This window comes from Schistocerca gregaria, chromosome 5, assembly GCF_023897955.1.
Source record: "Schistocerca gregaria isolate iqSchGreg1 chromosome 5, iqSchGreg1.2, whole genome shotgun sequence".
In the NCBI taxonomy this organism is placed as follows: Eukaryota; Metazoa; Arthropoda; class Insecta; order Orthoptera; family Acrididae; genus Schistocerca; species Schistocerca gregaria.
In genome coordinates this window covers 514,367,289-514,389,532 of record NC_064924.1, presented here as the reverse complement: position 1 = coordinate 514,389,532, position 22,244 = coordinate 514,367,289, and positions in this window count along the sequence as shown.

Genomic DNA, 22,244 nt, shown 5'->3' with positions numbered 1-22,244 from the left:
TCCGTCAACCCCACTAATTTTAGCGGGCGTCTAAAATCTTTCGTAATTGGGAGAATCTTATTCCCGCCTAGACAGGTATCTTTGTTTAATTTTAATGTACAACTGACGAAGTGGCGATAGGTCGTCTTTTAAGAAGATAGTGCGTTAGCACTCCACACCCACCATATGAACACTTTCTTCACGAGTCAGACGAACCTGAATCAGCATGCTTGGGGTCAGTTTAAACTTGCATGGGATGGAGCAACACGTCATTGAATGTTAGCCAGGAGCCTATTTTGTTTTCACGTATATGCAAAGACGTGCATTTTTGAACCGACTGCCCTTACTTTTTTTTTACAGTTTTATTTTTATTTCAAAGTTTTCTTTCTTCTTTTCTTTTTTTTCCATAAATGAGTCTAATCCTACACACGTTCGCTGATATAAAGTTTTTTTTCTTTTGACGTATAAGCCCGGCAGCAACGTCAAATTCAGGTAAACAAGAGACTAAATTGACCATCTTAGAGGAGTGGTCCTCGAACTCCAAGAGCGTGATTTAACCTTTCTGGGCTAATATGTGCAGGGGGTATCATAACTAACGGCGTAAACACATGCAGTGTGAAAGTACACGATAATAGAAGCAAAAAAAAAGTGGCCTAAAACACATATCTTAGGAACAATGAGCACTTCAACTTCGATACGGTGAAGCAAATCTCTTCAGCTGCAAGCTCTTTGCTTTTCGTATTTTGGGAGGAGGTAGTAGGGACCAGAAGAAGAATAAAATGTATCGTAAACTCTAGCTCTGAAGTGCATACCTGAAGAGTTGTGAGCACTTCTTCTGTGGAAGAGATGTGTTTCACAGTAGCGAAGATGAGTAAGTGCTCACAGCCCGTAAGGTACGCACCTCTCAAAAAATGGAAAGCAGAGAGGATGGCGTAGAAGAGATTTGTTTCACAGTGTCGAAGATGAGCAAGTGCACATAGCTCTTATGGTATGCGTTTTAGAGCCCGTGTTTACTGGGACTTTTTATTTCCTTCTGGCGTCATATACTTTCAACTGTGTTCGTTTACGCAATTAATTACGTTACACTGTGTAAAGTCCGCGCGCAGTCTATGTGCCTCTAGGGCTGACGACATGTGCGTGCAATGGAAGCTGAGCGGACCAGGGCTGCTGAAGTCTGATATGTACGTTTCGAAGTCTCCTTATTAAATGCTTCCAATGTGGTTGCACGAAAGTCTGCTGTTGTTCAAGGTACGCTTGGCTTTCAGACGGTGTATGTCGTCTATAGGAACTAGTTTTGGAATAATAGCTTTTGATGTTGGTGACTGGGAAACAGGGTTGTTCCTTTATTTCTTTATGCTTATACTGCTGCTAAGTTTGATACTGTAGTCAGTGAAAGCTGTTATGGAAAGACAGGCAATATTGAGAAAACACGTCAGGAACCGTATTTCGGAAGGTGACATGTTTTGCTTTGACTGTTATGCACAACTCCACATCTCTTTGATTTTTACAAAGATATGAACAGCGATATGACTTTTTTAAATAGTACCCTGTCTTTTTTATTCGGTAATTCATTTTCTCTCCTAAAGACCTATTCAAAAATGTCTCCCAATATACCATTCACTGAAATACAACGTTATTAATTACATAACACAACATTGACATTGACGCTCCCTGCGCTTAGTGCAGGTACTCGAGGTAATGGAATACATCCACTTGCTGACGTTGACAGAGGACAAAATATGTAAACATAAGTAGAATGCACACCCGTAATTCCGTCAACCAACGTCAGTTGAAGACTTTAGAATGTATATCAACAAAGAAAAGGTAGAAATACTACTCGTCTATAGGGAATGTAAGTTAGCAGAACAGTAATTGCCAAATTGTTTTCTTATGTATGGGTACATTTAGTACAGTAAATACTGTTGTGTAAAGTGGGCATACAGTCCTTTCTCCAAACTGCATTGAAATAACGTTTCTTTTATTGTTGTTGTGGTTGTTGTTAAAGGTAGGCGAAATACTACGCAGGCAGCGGAACTGTACAGAGAACGATATCCTGACAAGAACCCACCTTCCCGACGGATGTTTCCTCGTCTTGTTGCAACACTTTAGAAAACGGGAAGCTTCAACCTACGACAACGCAATCGTCATAGCACTCACATGGACGAAGCTGCCGAAGTTAGTGTTCTCGCTTCCGTTGCTATGAATCCACATGTGAGCACACCACAGCTTGAACACGAGATTGGCATCCCTAAAACCAGTGTACATTGTATTCTTACACGTCACCGGTTCCACCCTTACAATGTACACCTATACCAAGAACTGCATGGAAATGATTTCCAGAATCGTGTACAGTTCTGTCAGTGGGCACAGCAGCAAATCCTCGCCAACCCGAACTTCTTCTCCAATGTTCTATTTACCGATAAATGTTCCTTCCCAAACAATGAACAGGTAAATTACAAGGAACATGCATTATTGGTCCAACCACAACCAACAATGGCTTAGACAGGTGGAACATCAGCGTCAATGGAGAGTTAACGTCTGGTGCGGGATGCTTGGTACTACAATTATTGGCCCTTATTTCATTGATGGTAGTCTAAACTTCCTCAGACGAATTCTTCCTCCTCTTCTGGATGAAGTGCCGCTAAGAACCAGAATGGTTATGTGGTATCAACACGATGGATGTCCAGTACATAATGCCTTCCGTGCATGTCGTGTTTTGAACCGGAAGCATCCTGCCAGATGGACTGGTCGAGGAGGGACAGTTACTTGGCCTGCTAGGTCTCCTGATTTAAATCCTCTGGAATTTTTTTTTGGGGGGGGGGGATGCATTAAAGACGTTGTCTATCGCGATATTCCAACAACTCCGGAGTACATGCAGGAACGTATCGTGCTTGCTTGTAATTCTCTTCAGCAGGCAAAACTGGAAACAGTAAATAATTCTTTCATTCAACGAGTGCACCAGTGTATCGGTGTCCAGGGTCACCACTTTGAGCATCTTTGAATGGTATACTCCTGGGTAATGGTACAGGAGAGTCAGTGAATTTTGTGTTATGTTTTTATTTGGTTTTCATTTGTTTTCTGACAACTCCAGCAAGTGGACGAGTTTGTGATGCCGGGCTCGAAGTCAATGTTGTGTTACATAATTAATAACGTTGTGTTTCAGTGAATGGTCACTGTGATACATTTTTGAATAGGTCTTTAGGAGAGCAAATGAATTACCGAATAAAAAATACAGGGTATTATTTTAAAAAGTCATACCGCTGTTCATATCTTTGTAAAAAAACAAAGCTACAACGAAGGCCATCATGCCGAATGATCCCCCTGACGGCAAAAGAACATTTGCTTGAAATGTTTTGCAATTTGCATCTGGACAAACAGTAATTTAGGGTGGTCATGATAAATGGGACACCCTGTGTATATCTTAGTGATATGTATTAGCTGACGTTGTTCGACAGTCTTTTATGTTCTCAGAAGTTGCGCTGTGCAACGTTATCTTTCCCCAACAAATGTGTAAAAGAATTGCAATTTTTGTTAGCTACTTTGATAGCAGAAACTGTTGTCAGATATTATGTGCTCTGTATGGCTTTGCTAACCTTTTTTTCCAAGGTCTGTAGTACCACATATGTAATAAAAGTGTAGTACGCAGAAATTCCATGTCTGAAAGAAATATTTCCCAATCAATTTTTCTTGGCATTTAATTTGTTTCGTCGATTGGAATCGATACGACCACAATGCGAAAAACAACTGTTAACCGTCGCAACACAAGAGTCCGGATGAGCATCGTCTTCCATGTGCTGGAGAGGTCCGCTCTTCATCTGCTGGAGATAAGGCTAATTGACTGGCCTCGACGCCTATAACAACGATTCCGGCAGAACGCAGTACTGGACGATGTGCTGCATCGATGATGCAGACTCTTACTTTCGTAATTTGTTAATTCCATCACTGTGGTTTGCTTTTCCAAATGGTGGCAAGTAATTGCTTCTTCAGTTTAATTCCCTTGAAGCGCTTTTATACTGGTTTTCGAAAGCGATTTTTTCGCGTTACTCCCTACAGCACAGTTAACCTAGGGAATAAATTATTTTAGTCGTATAGTTACGGTTATTTCCGACTGTATGGACAAGATAATTAACTGATCGTCCGCAGTGGAAGTCAGTGCAACCAACTGGAACTCGGGTTTCTCAAATGACCATTCGATTTTGTTCTAGGCAAAGTGCTGAACAGGTTCATCTAATCAGGCTGTATACTATAACCGCAATGTACTGAGAAACAAGGCCCAAAAACACTGTTGTAAAAACAGCAACACTGTGCTTCGTAGCAGGATCGTTGATTTTCAGTAGGAATGGTAACATGCCACTTGCAGCTATAATGTTGTTACTTTCCCCCATCCTTTCATTCATATTTTCGTATGCCACTACACAGAACCTTTGTTCATAAGTTCATATTTTCGTATGACACTACAGAGAACATTTGTTCATAAGTTACACTACACAGCTCCTCGTATCCTTGTAACTTAAAGTTATGCACTGACGGAAAACAATCGCAACACCAGAAAGCCCGAGTAGTGACACATAAATGAAAACTGGTAGGCGTGTTTCTACCTCTCAAAGATGATGTCTGTTCCAATGTCGCGGCAGTCGCTTTTTTTTTTTTTTTCATCAGTCTACTGACTGGTTTGATGCGGCCCGCCACAAATTCCTTTCCTGTGCTAACCTCTTCATCTCAGAGTAGCACTTGCAACCTACGTCCTCAATTATTTGCTTGACGTATTCCAATCTCTGTCTTCCTCTGCAGTTTTTGCTCTCTACAGCTCCCATGATGGAAGTCATTCCCTCATGTGTTAGCAGATGTCCTATCATCCTGTCCCTTCTCCTTGTCAATGTTTTCCACATATTCCTTTCCTCTCCGATTCTGCGTAGAACCTCCTCATTCCTTACCTTATCAGTCCACCTACTTTTCAACATTCGTCTATAGCACCACATCTCAAATGCTTCGATTCTCTTCTGTTCCGGTTTTCCCACAGTCCATGTTTCACTACCATACAATGCTGTACTCCAGACGTACATCCTCAGAAACTTCTTCCTCAAATTAAGGCCGGTATTTGATATTAGTATACTTCTCTTGGCCAGAAATGCCTTTTTTGCCATAGCGAGTCTGCTTTTGATGTCCTCCTTGCTCCGTCCGTCATTGGTTATTTTACTGCCTAGGTAGCAGAATTCCTTAACTTCATTGACTTCGTGACCAAAAATCCTGATGTTAAGTTTCTCGCTGTTCTCATTACTACTACTTCTCATTACCTTCGTCTTTCTCCGATTTACTCTCAAACCATACTGTGTACTCATTAGACTGTTCATTCCGTTCAACAGATCATTTAATTCTTCTTCACTTTCACTCAGGATAGCAATGTCATCAGCGAATCGTATCATTGATATCCTTTCACCTTGTATTTTAATTCCACTCCTGAACCTTTGTTTTATTTCCATCATTGCTTCCTCGATGTACAGATTGAAGAGTACGAGCGAAAGGCTACAGCTTTGTCTTACTCCCTTCTTAATACGAGCACTTCGTTCTTGATCGTCCACTCTTATTATTCCCTCTTGGTTGTTGTACATATTGTATATGACCCGTCTCTCCCTATAGCTTACCCCTACTTTTTTCAGAATCTTGAAGAGCTTGCACCATTTTATATTGTCGAACGCTTTTTCCAGGTCGACAAATCCTATGAACGTGTCTTGATTTTTCTTTAGCCTTGCTTCCATTATTAGCCGTAACGTCAGAATTGCCTCCCTCGTGCCTTTACTTTTCCTAAAGCCAAACTGGTCGTCACCTAGCACATTCTCAGTTTTCTTTTCCATTCTTCTGTATATTATTCTTGTAAGCAGCTTCGATGCATGAGCTGTTAAGCTGATTGTGCGATAATTCTCGCACTTGTCAGCTCTTGCCGTCTTCGGAATTGTGTGGATGATGCTTTTCCGAAAGTCAGATGGTATGTCGCCAGACTCATACATTCTACACACCAATGTGAATAGTCGTTTAGTTGCCACTTCCCCTAATGATTTTAGAAATTCTGATGGAATGTCATCTATCCCTTCTGCCTTATTTGACCGTAAGTCCTCCAAAGCTCTTTTAAATTCCGATTCTAATACTGGATCCCCTATCTCTTCTAAATCGACTCCTGTTTCTTCTTCTATCACATCAGACAAATCTTCACCCTCATAGAGGCTTTCAATGTATTCTTTCCACCTATCTGCTCTCTCCTCTGCGTTTAACAGTGGAATTCCCGTTGCACTCTTAATGTTACCACCGTTGCTTTTAATGTCACCAAAGGTCGTTTTGACTTTCCTGTATGCTGAGTCTGTCCTTCCGACAATCATATCTTTTTCGATGTCTTCACATTTTTTCTGCAGCCATTTCGTCTTAGCTTCCCTGCACTTCCTATTTATTTCATTCCCCAGCGACTTGTATTTCTGTATTCCTGATTTTCACGGAACATGTTTATACTTCCTCCTTTCATCAATCAACTGAAGTATTTCTTCTGTTACCCATGGTTTCTTCGCAGCTACCTTCTTTGTACCTATATTTTCCTTCCCAACTTCTGTGATGGCCCTTTTTAGAGACGTCCCTTACTCTTCAACTGTGTTGCCTACTGCACTATTCCTTATTGCTGTATCTATAGCGTTAGAGAACTTCAAACGTATCTCGTCATTCCTTAGAACTTCCGTATCCCACTTCTTAGCGTATTGATTCTTCCTGACTAATGTCTTGAACTTCAGCCTACTCTTCATAACTACTATATTGTGATCTGACTCTATATCTGCTCCTGGGTACGCCTTACAATCCAGTATCTGATTTCGGAATCTTTGTCTGACCATGATGTAATCTAATTGAAATCGCATTAGAGTGGTACTAATATCTCCGCTATGAGGGTACTGCCCAGATTTGCTTTAAATACACGTTGTCACGATCGTGGGCGTTAGTTACTTCCAGTAGGAATATAGTCAATGCACTTAACGGCTGGCAACAGCGATCACGAAAATGTACAGTCGCAAGAATACTGGGCTCTGGATGGCCACTTGGCACTACCAAGAGGGGAGACCATCGTGTTCGGCTAATGGCTCTGGAGCATCGTAGTGCATCTGAAGCAGTTGGCACCACAGTGACACAACGAACTGTTACAAATCTCTTACTTCAAGGACAGCTCAGATCCAAATCCCCTGTAGTGTGCATTCCACTGATCCTGAAGCACTACTATTTGCGACTTCAGTGGTGTCAAGCGGGAGCCCGTTGGAGGACAGGGTGGAGGTCCGTCGTGTTTTCTGGTGAAAGTTGGTTCCGCCTCGGTGTCAGTGATGACAGTGTGTTGGTTAGAAGGAGGGCCTGCAATGACCTTGTCTGGACATACACCTGGAGTTGTGGTCTGGACTAGGATTTCGTATGACAGCAGGAACACCCTCGCGATTGTGACAAGCACGTCTACTCCAAATTTGTACTTCAATGTGATGATTTCACTTGCCGTGCTGCTATTCATGAATAGCATTCCAGGGAGTGATTTTCAACAGGATAACGCTCATCCACATACCGCTGTTATAAACCGACATGCTCTAAAGGGTGTCGACATGTTTGGTTGGCCTGCTCGATCAGCAGATCTGTCTCCAATCGAGCACATATGGAACGTCATCGGACGAAAACTACAGGATCATTCATAAACAGCATTAACCGTCCCTGAATTAACTAACCAAGTGCAACCGGCATGGAACTGCCTCCCACATATTCACATCGGGCACCTGTACAACACAATACGTGCAGGTTTGCATGCTTACATTCAACATACTAGAAATTACAGCGGTTAGTAATGTACCGGCGTTTCCAGTGGCTGCACGCAACCCACTCGTCGTTTGTAGGTGATTAGAAGAACCTCTGTGAGGCAGTTTGTAACTCTTTTGTTCGTTTGTGTTATCATTAAGAAAGAAAGAAAATGTAGACTGCACGTCAAACTGACACTTATCAGAGAGGAAAGAAATAGAAAGTCGGGAAAGAAACCTCGCAACAGACATCACGAAAATCACATTTCGGAGAATTGGTAGTGGAACGTTTGTTAAACAGGTCGTGTGACATGCAGCCACCAAACCCTACTCAATAACCAGTTGTGTGAAGTATGACCCTAACAGCCCCAGTGCTGGCCAAGGATGCTGATCGCTGGGAAAACCCCGCACAGTTAGAGAATGTAGATAAACATTTTTAAAGAGACTCGTAGTTCTGATGGCTAGATGCTACGCTCAGCGTTGGTGGCTCCGCTCTGGTTGCTGAGTCATGTAACATCTTATCGTCCTCACTGAACAACAGCTGTCGCTTGCAGTTGATGTGTCTTTGTCGTCTTCTTATCCTTATAAACCGTTAGCGGCTGGATAGTACCTAACATTTCGTTCACTGACAATTGCGAATATCGGGATGATAAGAGAAACGCATCAGCTTAGCCTAGTGCATATGGATTAGACATCAACCTCAGCGAGTTCAAACTCATGATAATTGATCGAGAAGAACAACTCCAGTTCCCAGGTCAATTAAAGGAACTGGAAGTCGTGCATTCCTTCATGTATCTTCGGTCAACCATCTGCAGCACGGGAAGTTGTGAAGATGAGATACAAAGACGGATCACGATAGGGAGAGTGGCTATGAAGCAGCTCACCAAGATCTGGCAGAGCAGAGCAATAACAAATAGCGCAAAGATCCGGCTAGTTGAAACACTCTTATTTTCTACCTTCTTTTATGGTTGCGAAACATGGACACTCAAAGACAGAGAGAACCGCTCATTGATGCATTTGGGCTTGGTGCTGGCGTAGGATGCTACATATAAAATGGACGGAAAGAAGAACAAATGTGTCCATTATTGAACAACTCGATCTCTCCAGACGCCTTTCTTTTCGAGTCACCGAAAAAATTCTCCAGTTCTTTGGCCATATTGTGAGAACAGGTGGAGAAAATGTAGAGAGAATAACCTTGCAATGAAAGATGGAGGGCAAGAGACCAAGAGGAAGAGCAGCGAGCAGATGGACTGATCAAATCAAGAAGGTCTCTGGTCTACCTCTTCAGCAGGCACTAAGAGAAGCTGGCAACTGTCCGGGATGGAGACGCTTGGTTCATGGGGTCACGACACTCAGCAGTGAGCACAACGGACTTATGATGATGATCCATCTTTCATTGGACCTCCATCTCTGACTTAACTTATTTGTTGGGATCCAGTAAATAACTTCCTTGGACTATCTGTCATCCATTCACGTGCTACCTGTACCGTCCACCTCCATATAATTTTCATTACAGTCATAGTTACAGCTTCTACTCCACTCTGTAAGTAGCCTTGCCTCTCCCAGTTTCCATGCACGTATCTCACCTTACGTGAGATCTCTGATCCAAACGTTGAGGTTTGCCAATGACATTGTAATTCTGTCAGAGACAGTGAAGGACTGACAGGTCAGTTGAATGGAATGGACATTGTCTTGAAAGGATGATATAAAATAAAACTCAACAAAGCCAAAACAAGGATAATGGAATGTAGTCGAATTAAATCAGGTGATGCGGAGGGAATTAGATTAGCAAATGAGACACTTAAAGTAGTAGATAAGTTTTGCTATTTGGGCAGCAAAATAACTGATGATGGTCGAAGTAGAGAGGATGTGAAATGTAGACTGTCAATGGCAAGGAAAGCGTTTTTGAAGAAGAGAAATTTGATAACGTCGAGTACAGATTTAAGGGTCAGGAAGTCTTTTCTGGAAGTATTTGTACGGAGTGCAGCCATGTATGGATGTGAAACATGGACGATAAACAGTTTAGACAAGAAAAGAATAGAAGCTTTTGAAATGTGGTGCTACAGAAGAATGCTGAAGATTAGATGGGTAGATCACGTAACTAATTAGGAGGTACTGAATAGAATTGGGGAGAAGGGGAATTTGCGGCACAGCTTGACGAGAAGCAGGGATCGATTGATAGGTCACATTCTGAGGCATCAAGGGATCACCAGTTTAGTATTGTAGGGAAGCGTGGAGGGTAAAAATCATAGAGAGAGACCAAGAGATGAATACATTAAACAGATTCAGAAGGATGTAGGTTGCAGTAGTTACTCGGAGATTAAGAGGCTTGCACAGGATAGAGTAGCAGGGAAAGCTGCATCAAACCAGTCTTTGGATCTAAGACCACAACAACAATAACAACAACCTTTCACCATTGTTCAATGAGAAAACTGCAACGGAATTTTCATGGCGTTTTTATTTGTGCTGTATATTTATTCTTTATTTTTTAATTAATGTTATCTAGGTTACCTAAAATAGGTACATTTTAATGTATGTAAGTGTTCTGTATGTGTAATGTCTGTAGTGTCAGCACTATGCCCAGAGAGATAATATCTGTATGAAATCAAGCAGAAGTGAAGAATGTATGCTTCCAAATGATTGAAGTTGTTGCGATACTGCGACCGATTTAAGAGCCTAGAGTAGGTGATGTGTGAACTTTAAATGATGAAATCCTGTGGTTTTTACTGAATCATGGTGATTACTTAATCATGGTGATTATCTAATTACACTGTTTGATGGCGTGGCACACCTAATTGTGTTATGTGACTTCTCTATTTAGTAAAGGATCTGGGACAGTCGGCCAAACGAACGAAGCTCTCGAGAGGCCACCCTGCTCTCAAGAGTTGGGAAAGCACGATATGCAACTAATAATCGTAATTCATAACATGTACAGTACCATGTAGATAGCGATACATAAAAACAATTTTTTGCAGCCAATAGTTAAGTAATTAACGACATAGTATCATTTTAGTTAGGTGTGCAATGTTGTGCGTATGCGTGAATCTTGTATGTGCACTGTGATTGCTGTTCTACCACCGAAGTAGTGGGAGGACATAAGCGAACGGTTAAAACTCAAATACCGTTACAATTCTAGACACTCAGTACCTGAATGATTTTCTCATCAAAAGTCCACACCTCACTACAGTCAGTCAAAGCTGGTATTACACACTGAAAGTGTTGTTAATAAAAATTCTCTATTTAAACTAGACTGAACTGCAGGTGACTGCTTTAGTCTTTAATAAAACTTGGATATGACTGCGTATTTCACTGAACTGAACTTTATCTGACCGCATGAAAATATTGTTGGAAAATTAATACTCAAAATACACATCTGATTGCATGAAAGTTTAGTGGTAAAAATAAATGAAAGTCACCAACCTGCATCTGACTGCGTCTGTGGACTTAGCTCGTGCACTCCTTCCCGTTTAGCCGATAATAAAACACAACTCAACCGTAGTGCAATGGCATAAAATTGTCATTCTAGATAACTATACTCCTTTTGGCCCTGTGTGCAATGGCATATAGATTATTTCACTCTGATAAAATGAAATTATTAGCTTTACTCATGGGAATTTTACTTTAATGTATCTTTTGGTTCAATGCAAGCACAGGATGCGGAGAACGACATAAGGTGTGAGATGAAACTAATTTTATCTAAAAAATATTTATTGTTCAAACTTTTAAGGCACATGTGAAAAACTAAAAAAAACTTCTATAACATGGATTTACGAGAAAGTTTCACAAAACGCTTATTGCATCAACAATGGGATTTATATCTAGCTTTTAGACATTATTTAACCAAAGAAAACCTATTTTATTAATTATTCTTTCTAGTTTCCCCAGGTATGTGCCGAGTTTCGCTCAATATATAGCTTATTATATGTGTAGCGCCAATTCTTACTTTGATGCTGTCATGACCCGGCTGCCTCCTGCAGGCATCTAGCTCCGACTCGAAACACATCTACTGTCTTTGCGCATCTCCTCACCACTACTCAAACTTTTACCGCGTGCACCTAGCTCTGTTAGCTGTCAAAGATCTTACTACTCGAAGATGTACTACTCGCCCAACCTTGCGGTTGGGAACTATCGACATTTTTCACTGGCTCTATTCTGATCGAATCTCAGCACCATACCTTTCAACACTGGACTGGAAACTTGATTGTGACCTATCGCGATCTCTGTTTTGAAATCCTTAATCACTTTACCAAATGCATCCAAGGTTATTTCTGCTCTCTTATTTATTGCTTATTCTTCTTCATCCATGAGTTGCCTCAGTTGCCATAAATAAAAATAACCTATTCAACTGGTTCCATCACTTCATTGTTAATTTGTTCAATGTTGCTACCTACATACTACCAAGGAAAATTTTTCCACCATTTGTACATCTGCAGATGTCTGTGAGCTTAGACTCAATGGGATCGTATGACGGAAGAGAAAGCCTCAAAAAACTAAAAAAAAAAGCTTTGTTGTGAAAAGACAACGAAATATTAGTCAAAACAAAAGTAGACTCTTCGAAAGTGTATATCATTTCACATCTGTGAAATCAAAATACAACGTTGTATGATGTTTAATATCGTACTGCTATACCCTGTCCAGTGTAAAATGCTTCGCTTCTCCTCAGTATGTTGTCAACAAAGTGGGCAAAGCAATGCTGATGCGCCTTTTCCGCTCTTTGACGACAGCCCTCCTGTATGTGACGGGACCTGTGGGAAACATGGGTCCGGCAACGAACTTGTGACGTCACACTAGTCGCCTTGATCGCCAGACATTGAGAAATCTCGGCTCAGTGCAGCGCCCATGGGTAATCAATACGCCAATGAGAAGGTCTTAACATTGGCGCATGTTATAGAGACCATGTATGTATTTAAGCATGCAGTTAAGAACTATTGAACTCATCTGGAATAATAACTCGCTCTCTGTCAGAGACAGCCGTTGCAACTAACTCTTTAAGACCAGCAGTGTCGCTTGCTGTGACGCATGATGCACATGTATCTCATTCGGCCCGGTGTTTTGTGAGCACGGACCATACGACGACGCGCTGCAATTTACAGCTCGTCCCAGACGTGCTTCATCGGGTTCATCTCAGCAGATTCCGCAAACCATTCCATTCGGTTGATGCCGGCTTCCTGGAGAAGGTGTTCAGGAGGTAGAAGCCGTGTGGTCGAACAGTTGCAGCTTGAAAGAAGAATCCTCGCTATAGAGCTAGACATAGTTTACAGGACCATGTCCCGATACTGCAAATCTTTCAGATCACCAAACCAGGCAGTCACATGAAGTTACTATGTATACCCGTCCTGTGTTGAAGTTGTGTGAAAGTGCTGTATAGGATTCGTTAATAATGTTTTTCGCCCATTACCATTATGCTATCCTTGTTCCTAGGGCGCAACAATGTCAACATGTTGAATGCCACGATAAAAAGTATTTGTATTTAACAGAAAATTTCCAAAATGTACCAAATTCCAAAAGGAGTTTATCGGACCCAGTTCACGTATTCTAACGCTTTACGCTGATACTTGAATGTCGTTAGTATTAATGTCGCTTAGTGTTGAGCATTATCTGTGTGCTCAAAATATTACCATTTGCAGCCCATTTCATCCTAGGGAAAAGGAAAAACCATCGAATCCGCCAAGTATGGCCGGTACATAACTCTTTTTTTTTCCCAACAGCTGCCAGACATCAACCCTACAGGCTGCGACAGTTGTCGTGCCGGAGACCTTGTACGTGTACAGCTGTGCCCACAATAAAATAAAAATACGAATGAAGACTACATCAGAAATTTGCGACCAAGAACTTCATGTCAAACAAAAACAATAACAACAATAATAATAGTAATAATCTTGAACAACTAAACCAGCGGCCTAGGTGCAATCAGGTTTATTTCACTAGAATACAAGAAGGCCTGAAAACAATGTGTCTATAATGTTAATCCATATACACCGTTGCCGGCAATATTTTTTTTCTTTTTCACACTAATTCCCAGCCCATGGCGAATCAAATGTTTGTTGTAAGTGAGACCTCTCAAAATGTTAAACATACAGAGGGTACTGAACTTCGGTACAGGTGAGGATCACTGTGAAAGTGAAAACGATTTTAAATTTTAAAAAAATCTGCCATCGGCAAGTGCAGTAATATACCAACACACACCTCTCGATGGCGCTGTCAGAGATCTTCACGAATAGTTCAGCAAAAAGATCTGACATCAACAGCTGTGAATAATTAAGATTAGTACCAGTCATTCTGTTTATTAAGAAAGTTATGAAATTAACTGTGAGTACTACTAGATATTATAGCGAAAGGTCACCTGCCAACATGACAGTCGAATGAAAGTAGAGCCGACTTGAGGCAACTAAATTAAGATAAATGCTCAGTTAGAGGAACAAACAGTCAATAATTGCCTACGGCCAGCAATACAGACGTTAACTACATGAGCTTAAGCTCACTGGGGCAGCAGAGGGAGACATACAAATACGCACAGCGATAGTAGTACAAGAGATGAGCACACTCATATGCAGCAGAACAGTAGAAAAAGTGCATACATGAAATTAGCTGCCAGCTGTTTTACAAAGACATAGGATATCTCTGTCCACTGGAGTTTGAAGGATTAAAAAGAGCCGGCCGCGGTGGTCTAGCGGTTCTAGGCGCGCAGTCCGGAACCGCGCGACTGCTACGGTCGCAGGTTCGAATCCTGCCTCGGCCATGGATGTGTGTGATGTCCTTAGATTAGTTAGGTTTAAGTAGTTCTAAGTTCTAGGGGACTGATGACCACAGATGTTAAGTCCCATAGTGCTCAGAGCCATTTGAACAATATTTTGATTAAACAGAACTCCGGGGTACCTCGTGTTATCCCTTTTAGCTGCGAACTTAGTGCCACTCAAAGCCACACAGGGCAATACAACAAGGCCCGTATTCGGGCTCCGTGTTGAATTCAGTCAATAGTAATATGAAATGACCATCGGCTCCGCTGCAACATTGAAACTGTATTAGTCCTAATACTTCTGAAGCAAGAAAGCACATAGGCCAACGAGTAAGGCAATGTCTAAGTGCACAAGAAATGCAAACGCCAAGAAAATTTAGAGCAATTACTCGAGCATGAAACACCCTAGACAATATAAAAACGCGGAGCTTGTACAGACACTAACAAGCCACACGACTCACCAGTACGACAATAAAACGCCAAAATTCCCAACAGTAAATTTAATGAGTATCTCACGTTCACTACAAGCTGCGGCTACGGATAGCTCTGTACAGAAACAAACGAGCACATAAACGGCCCTCGGCACATCAGGTCGGGTTCAAATGGCTCTAAGCACTATGGGACATAACATCTGAGGTCATCAGTCCCCTAGGACTTAGAACTACTTAAACCTAACTAACCTAAGGACACCACACACATCCATGCCCGAGTCAGGAATCGAACCTGCGACGGTAGCAGCAGCGCGGTTCCTGACTGAAGCGCCTACAACCGCTCGGTCACAGACACCGGCACATCAGGTCAGGAACAGGAAAATCTCTCGCAAGCTAGAAAGATAACCACGGTGCTCGGAGCCACAACACTTGTTTATCGAATTCAAAATTGCTGTCTGTAGCTGTAAATGAGCGCTCATCATGAAATCCACAGTGCTGAGGTGAGATGCATTAATTCCTCCAAATAGTCGAGTGGCTGACAGTTTGAATTTCAACCAGCCAAAAACACACACTCCAAGGCACGCTGTCGGCTTCACGCGATGTTCAGCCCGCATGGATGTCAAAACGTTCGCAGCAACAGCGGATTCCTAGCTGTACACAGTTCCACAAACAAGTCTTGTCGAGTGTGTCACGCACGTCCATTTAACGCCAATCGTTGACACCTTCAAGTCCCCTGGTGAGAAGGCGTCCTTCGGTTACCCAGCAACTGGTCATGAACGTTCGCTGTGAACAATTGCTATCGACACAACTGAGCGGTCCCAATATTGAACGGGCACGGCTCAAGATTCCGAACAGGAAATTGAGACTGATTGCAACATTTTGTTCTGATATGTCTATAACTGTATAATTTCCATGAGCATGAAATGGTCATACTTTGCGAGAAGCTTCGCCAGTGCGTGTGTTTATGAAAAACATCTTCGGTCAGTGTGACTACCTAAACTTCACAACTTCTCTATAAGCAACGCTTTAAATCTTATATAAAGACTTTTTCCGTAGAGTCAATCGCCGGGAAAATGCAAACTTCATGCTGCTCTCTGGACGCCTGTTTAGCTGACGCTTTCCCATCGACGATGATTGGTTACAGATTCAGAATAGGAGAACCTGTCACTGCTAGCCCTCTCTCCGAAGAAAAGGAATTCTCGTTTATTTTGTGTATCCGCCTCTTATATCTTGATCAGTCCATAAATTAAGTTCTAATAATCATTTCACTCATCGTTCATGTATTCTCGATGATTGCACGAATATGTGCTTATGCGTGTTGCAAAATAACGAAAACTCACGCGTCAATACAATCTAACTGTGTGAATATATGGGCGAGTGCCACTGTAGCTAAAAGATACATTGAAGCTTCCACACTCACACTCACTTGGGAACATACGTCTCATCTACTGACTCAGGGTAACATAGTCTGAAATGTAGGATTCTTTGAAGTGCTGTTGAATAATATGTACTTCATGCTATAAAGTCGAAAGTCAGGCAGGCATTAGTATGGAGACAGCTTACAGAAACCATGCAGATACGCTAACTAAGATCCTAATGAAGGTCACTATAATCCTGGGCCGCGCGGGATTAGCCGAGGGGTCTGAGGCGCGGCAGTCATGGACTGTGCGGCTGATCCCGGCGGAGGCTCGAGTCCTCCCTCGGGCATGTGTGTGTGTGTGTGTGTGTTTGTCCGTAGGATAATTTAGGTTAAGTAGTGTGTAAGCTTAGGGACTGATGACCTTAGCAGTTAAGTCCCATAAGATTTCACATACATTTTTATAATCCTGGTATCCTCTGAAGAGCTGAAATATTTTGGAAGGAATAAAAATATGCCATCGACTTTCTTGACGGTCGTTTAATCAAACAAACAACTCAATGGACAAACTTTTGATCATCTCGTTAAAAGATCACACTGGTCACTTTGGAGTGACTAGGCAGTCAAATGACTCTCAACCACTGACTTAAGCTGGGCCAGTCGCTTGTCTGGAATTAGCATAATAAGGTGGGACGATGTGAAGGCATGACAGAATAGCAGAAAGGGACTCGTTCATATAACCACACAACGACATAAGTTGCCCAGTTCGACAGTTCATCAAAAATGTTTGAAATGGCTCCGAGCACTACGGGACTCAGCTTCTGCGGTCATCACTCGCCTAGAATTTGGAACTACTTAAACCTAACAAACCTAAGGACATCACACACTTCCATGCCCGAGGCAGGATTCTAACCTGCGACCGTAGCGGTCTCGCGGTTCCAGACTGCAGCGCCTAGAACCGCACGGTCACTTCGGCCGGCGTCAGTTCATCAATGCAGACTACCCAGCGTGTCTTCAAGGAATTGTGAAACAGGGCGTAAGAACGGCAGTCACATGAAAATCGCACGGCCAGCCCTTGTCGACGACAATCGGTTTCAATTCCGACAGGAATTTCTTCTGTCAGTGAATGCGCTTTAATCTCAACCGAGCGAACATTCCGAAGGGAACTGAAAGGCAATGGACATTCGGAGTCCGGTACCTCACAAAACGTCATTGCTATTAGCAGCACATAAAGCTGAACATTTTCGGTGGGCCAAACAACACAGAAACTTAACAGTAGCCTGAGTGGAGGCGTGTACTGTGGTCCAACGAATCGCGATTTTGCCTATTTTCAAGGAGTACAGTTACAGCGCATGAACCGCTTAGCCCGCAGGAAGTTGAGCATACAGTTCAGGCCAGGGACCATTCTCTCATGTTTTCGTGATCACCAACTAGAATATTTATTTCAACGTTGTCCAGTTTTCGCCCTTTGTATTACATTCCCATAATGAGTATGCTATGGACGAAGCCATCTTCTAAGGGCTGCACGCATTCCTTACTTTCCCCATCATTTTTCGATTGTGGTTCACCTGTACTGATACCATTGTCGACGGGACGTTAAAGCATCCTCTTAGATTGTTACTTCTGAACAACCTGTTTTTAATTTTCGTTCCAACGCCCTAATGGAACTGCTCGTCACGTCGTACATATGACGACGTTAGTCATCAGACGAAATCCTACGACATTTCAAATACGAGATATATAGTCCATTATATCTTTATTATGGAAAGAGTATATTAACGGTTATTACAACATTACTCATGATCATTTACAGTTACAAAACTATTTTTATTAAGTAATAATAATAATAATAACTCCGTGTGTCCTAATGGCCTGCAGCAAGTCTTTCAGTTAGGCGACTTGGGTGTCCCTAAACAATCCCAGTTATCCAACAGGGGAAAGGGGATAGACAGTTTGACGTGGAGTGCGTGCACTTTTCGATTCTGGTGGATTTCCACTTTATTTAGAGGTGAATGCTATGTTAGAAGCAGACTGAAAAATCCGTGCGTGACTAGCATTCGATACCGCGACCACTAAACCATCAATCCCGAAATTTTTCAGTAAGTTAAAAGCGGTAAGTCAAAGATTGTCATAAAATTATTTATATAGTTTTCTGCAGAAGAAACGTTTTCATCTAAGTGTAAAATATTATAATTGGGACTGGGAACGCCTTCTGTTCAATATGTGTTTGGTGTTGCAGCTGTCACAATGACAATTTAGTCACGACGATAGTTTCAATTTTACCATTTCGTTTTGATGTTTGGAGGGCATGAGAGAATACGTCATCGTGAACAATCAGCCATCCATTCTAACTCGCATGGTCTTGGCAGAAAAAAAATTGCAGGCATTGACAATTCGTCCAAGGGCAACTGTTAAGATGTTATTGCGATTACACCGCTTTTTATTGGGTTCAGGTTTCTGCGGTTTCTCTACACTTCTTAAAATAAGTGGACACATCCTGCGTTTTTCCCATGCTTACCTATATCGAGCCCGTACACCGTCTGTAATGACATTGTCGCCAATGAAATGTTAAACTCTTATCTTCCGTCTTTCGGCGTTTCTTTCCTTCGTCGTAGCTTTTTACGATTAAGCTAATAGAGATTATGAGAACTGATAGAAAAGGAAAGCTAAATTGACGTTCCAGTAAGACATTGTCTGATATTAGTTATCCGGCCAAAAGTTCGTTGAACGGAATCTCCGCTTTCACCTTTGGATAGAAGGCCAAACAGTTATCAGAGAAGTCATGAAATTTCTGATAATTTTGTACATATCAGACACTGAATTACATTTTTTCCCTTTTTTGTTCACTATCTTACATGAAGTTCAAAGCCAAATCAGGTGCTGGCCACTGTGGCCGAGCGGTTCTAGGCGCTTCAGTCCGGAACCGCGCTGCTGCTGCGGTCGCAGGTTCGAATCCTGCCTCGGGCACGGATGTGTGTGATGTCCTCAAGTTTGTTAGCTTTAAGTACTTCTAGGGGCTGATGACCTCAGATAAGTGCTTAGAGCTATTTTAACCATTTTGAACCAAAGCAGGTATTTAGTTACATTCTGGTTTGTGGACAGGATATGACCAACTTTTGTAGTCCAGGGAGCCAAAGCATGTATGCGCGTTTAAAGCACTAACGTTTGCTTGATGGTTATAGGGAAGCAGGTGTCCGAACCCGTAAATAGCACTTTACGGGCAGCGAACCGACTTCATTGTTTGCATGTGTTGCGCGGAAAACCATCTAATCCCCCGTTACGACACACGACTCGTTAATAACGGATTAACTAATCACTTCCACAAATTTTTCCATTTCATACGACTAACTTTCGTGGTCAATTCAGTAAACGTCTTGCGAATCACGGGCACTCGAACTGGAGGTAGTCATTTCGAATAACGCTAGAGTAAAAGAGTTTCATTATTAAACTGAACTTCTCGCTTGATACTTTTGCAGATACGTGAAATGTATGCACGTATCGGTTTCCACCTGTGTCTTTCTTTCAGCAAAAGCAACGGTATACAGTCAACATTAAATTTTATGTGTATGCACCGAACTCTTACAAACTAACCAGTTACACTCGAGACGCAACTGACCTGCCTCATAAGGGGTGCTACATAAGTGTCCGAGTAAGAAGCCCCCAATTACGGTGTATGAACAATTTCCTCAGCGCTTCCAGCTGAATGAGAACTAAACTGTACCCCCCGTGTTTTACCACTTTTTTTTATTAGGGCTGTCTCTCTGTTCGGTATAAATTTTGCAACTGACCTTAAAATAACTTCCGGATGAGCTAGAAATTTAAAATTTTAATCTTGGTTGAGAACTGGGTGACAATATAATATTAACTTCTTATCTGTCTGATCCATAAGAGTGGAGGTAGTGGTGAAAATGATTGATGCTGCCTGACCTCTCAGCTGCGTTGCAGGATCGACATGTGTGCAGGCAGTACTGGCACGCATTCCACCCTATATGCGAGCGGGCGGGCACAGCTGAATGTAGAGATGGGTATTACTGTCCTGGCTGTCTGTCTGTTTGGTACAAATTTTGCAATCGAGTTGAAAATAGTTTCCCAAGGAGCTAGGGACAATACAACATTAACTGAGTTTTTTGTCTGGTTTGTGGGGAAGGATACTTTCTTTGGCCCTGCCATTTCCCAGTGAACAAGAGACCCGAAACTATCAACGGAGAACTGGATGCCAATGCAACATTAACTCTCTTTCTTATCTGGTGTGTGATGGAAGGTACCTTGTGTACCACTGCCATTACCCCCTTTTCCTGTTCCAGTCTCAAATGATTTGCGGGAAGAATCATTGCTGGTAAGCTTCCCTGTGATCACGAATCTCTCTAATTTTACCACCATGGTCTTCTCGGGAAACATACACAGGAGGAAGCAATATATTGATTGAGTTCGGCGCAGGTAAACTGAAATAAAAGTGAAATTTACCGCATGTATCTGTTGCGATCTCATCAATTGTTTTAAATTGTCTGAAAGATTTCACACATAAAAGATTGAAAAGCAGAGAATAATTATTTAAATAAAACTGAATTTTTAATGAATCACGTTTTTAAATGTGACAAAAAACTATAAAACACACACCAGCCTGAAAATATTTGATCGTGAATATTTAATAGCTGTGAAAATATTTACAAGATTTAATCGAATGCATGAGTAGTTCGCCTGCTTTCTCAGTTCACCTACTTCCTAACTGATACACAAATAGAAAATTAACGATCACAGATTTGATTTTCAGGAGCATCTTTATAGGGCTAGGAGAAATTATTTTATGCTTCGTTGCTCCATTTGAAAATGTCGTATATTATAAATCCATTCTTATTTAAACACTCATTTTCCTCCATACAATAAGCGGTGAGTAAATGAAACGCCGTGTGGAGCTCTTCCTGACTGATACCTACTGACTGCGCGCAACATCGGCGACCGGCGCGTGGAGATGCTGCAGACCCATTCCAGACGCCCATTAGTTGTCAGACGTACCGGACCTACTTTCAACTTAGGAAATCCCAGGAGCAGTGGGGACAGCAGCCGTGCTGCCTACGGGAACAGTCAACAGTTCTAAACACTGCGTAAGGAACACGATCAGACTCGGAAAGTTTCACCTTCTTGCGAAACGAAAGTGTGATTTTTTTAAAGGTAAAAATACTGAAGATGGCTGGCCATTCACGTTTACGCACGCCAATGCCCCCCGATGCTCTATCAGTGTAGCTGGCTCGAAAGCAGTTGGTCGCAGAAAATTTCATTGTCTGATTTTCATCGGGAGGGAGATCATAGTACGACATTACCGGAATATCTGAATTTCTGCCTCCCCACAAAACTCTTGTGTCCTGGTGGCACACTATATTCCCTAAGATGATATATCTATTAGGTGGAGATGTTGTACTCGGCGAGGTTAATGACGATTTTCCACATGAGCATGGTATGAACCGATACCAGGTTTCATCCCCTCGCAGCAGTGGCGACTGCTGTGTAAGATGGCTCAAATGGCTCTGAGCACTATGGGACTTAACATCTATGGTCATCAGTCCTCTATAAATTAGAACTACTTAAACCTAATTAACCTAAGGACAACACACAACATCCAGCCATCACGAGGCAGAGAAAATCCCTGACACCGCCGGGAATCGAACCCGGGAACCCGGGCGCGGGAAGCGAGAACGCTACCGCACGACCACGAGATGCGGGCTGCTGTGTAAGAGCACATGACCACGTGAACACCCTAACTTTTGACACCTTGTGGATTTACTGATTATTATTTGTTTAATGCTGTTGAATGTAATGTAGGTGCGGTAATCTGAAATACACGGCACTAAATCTGCCGTGCTGTGCTACATATTGCTCCACTAAAGTCTGTGAAACTCTGCATCAAGGTCGTGAGCACACCTTCACTTGTGCACATTTCAAGGAGC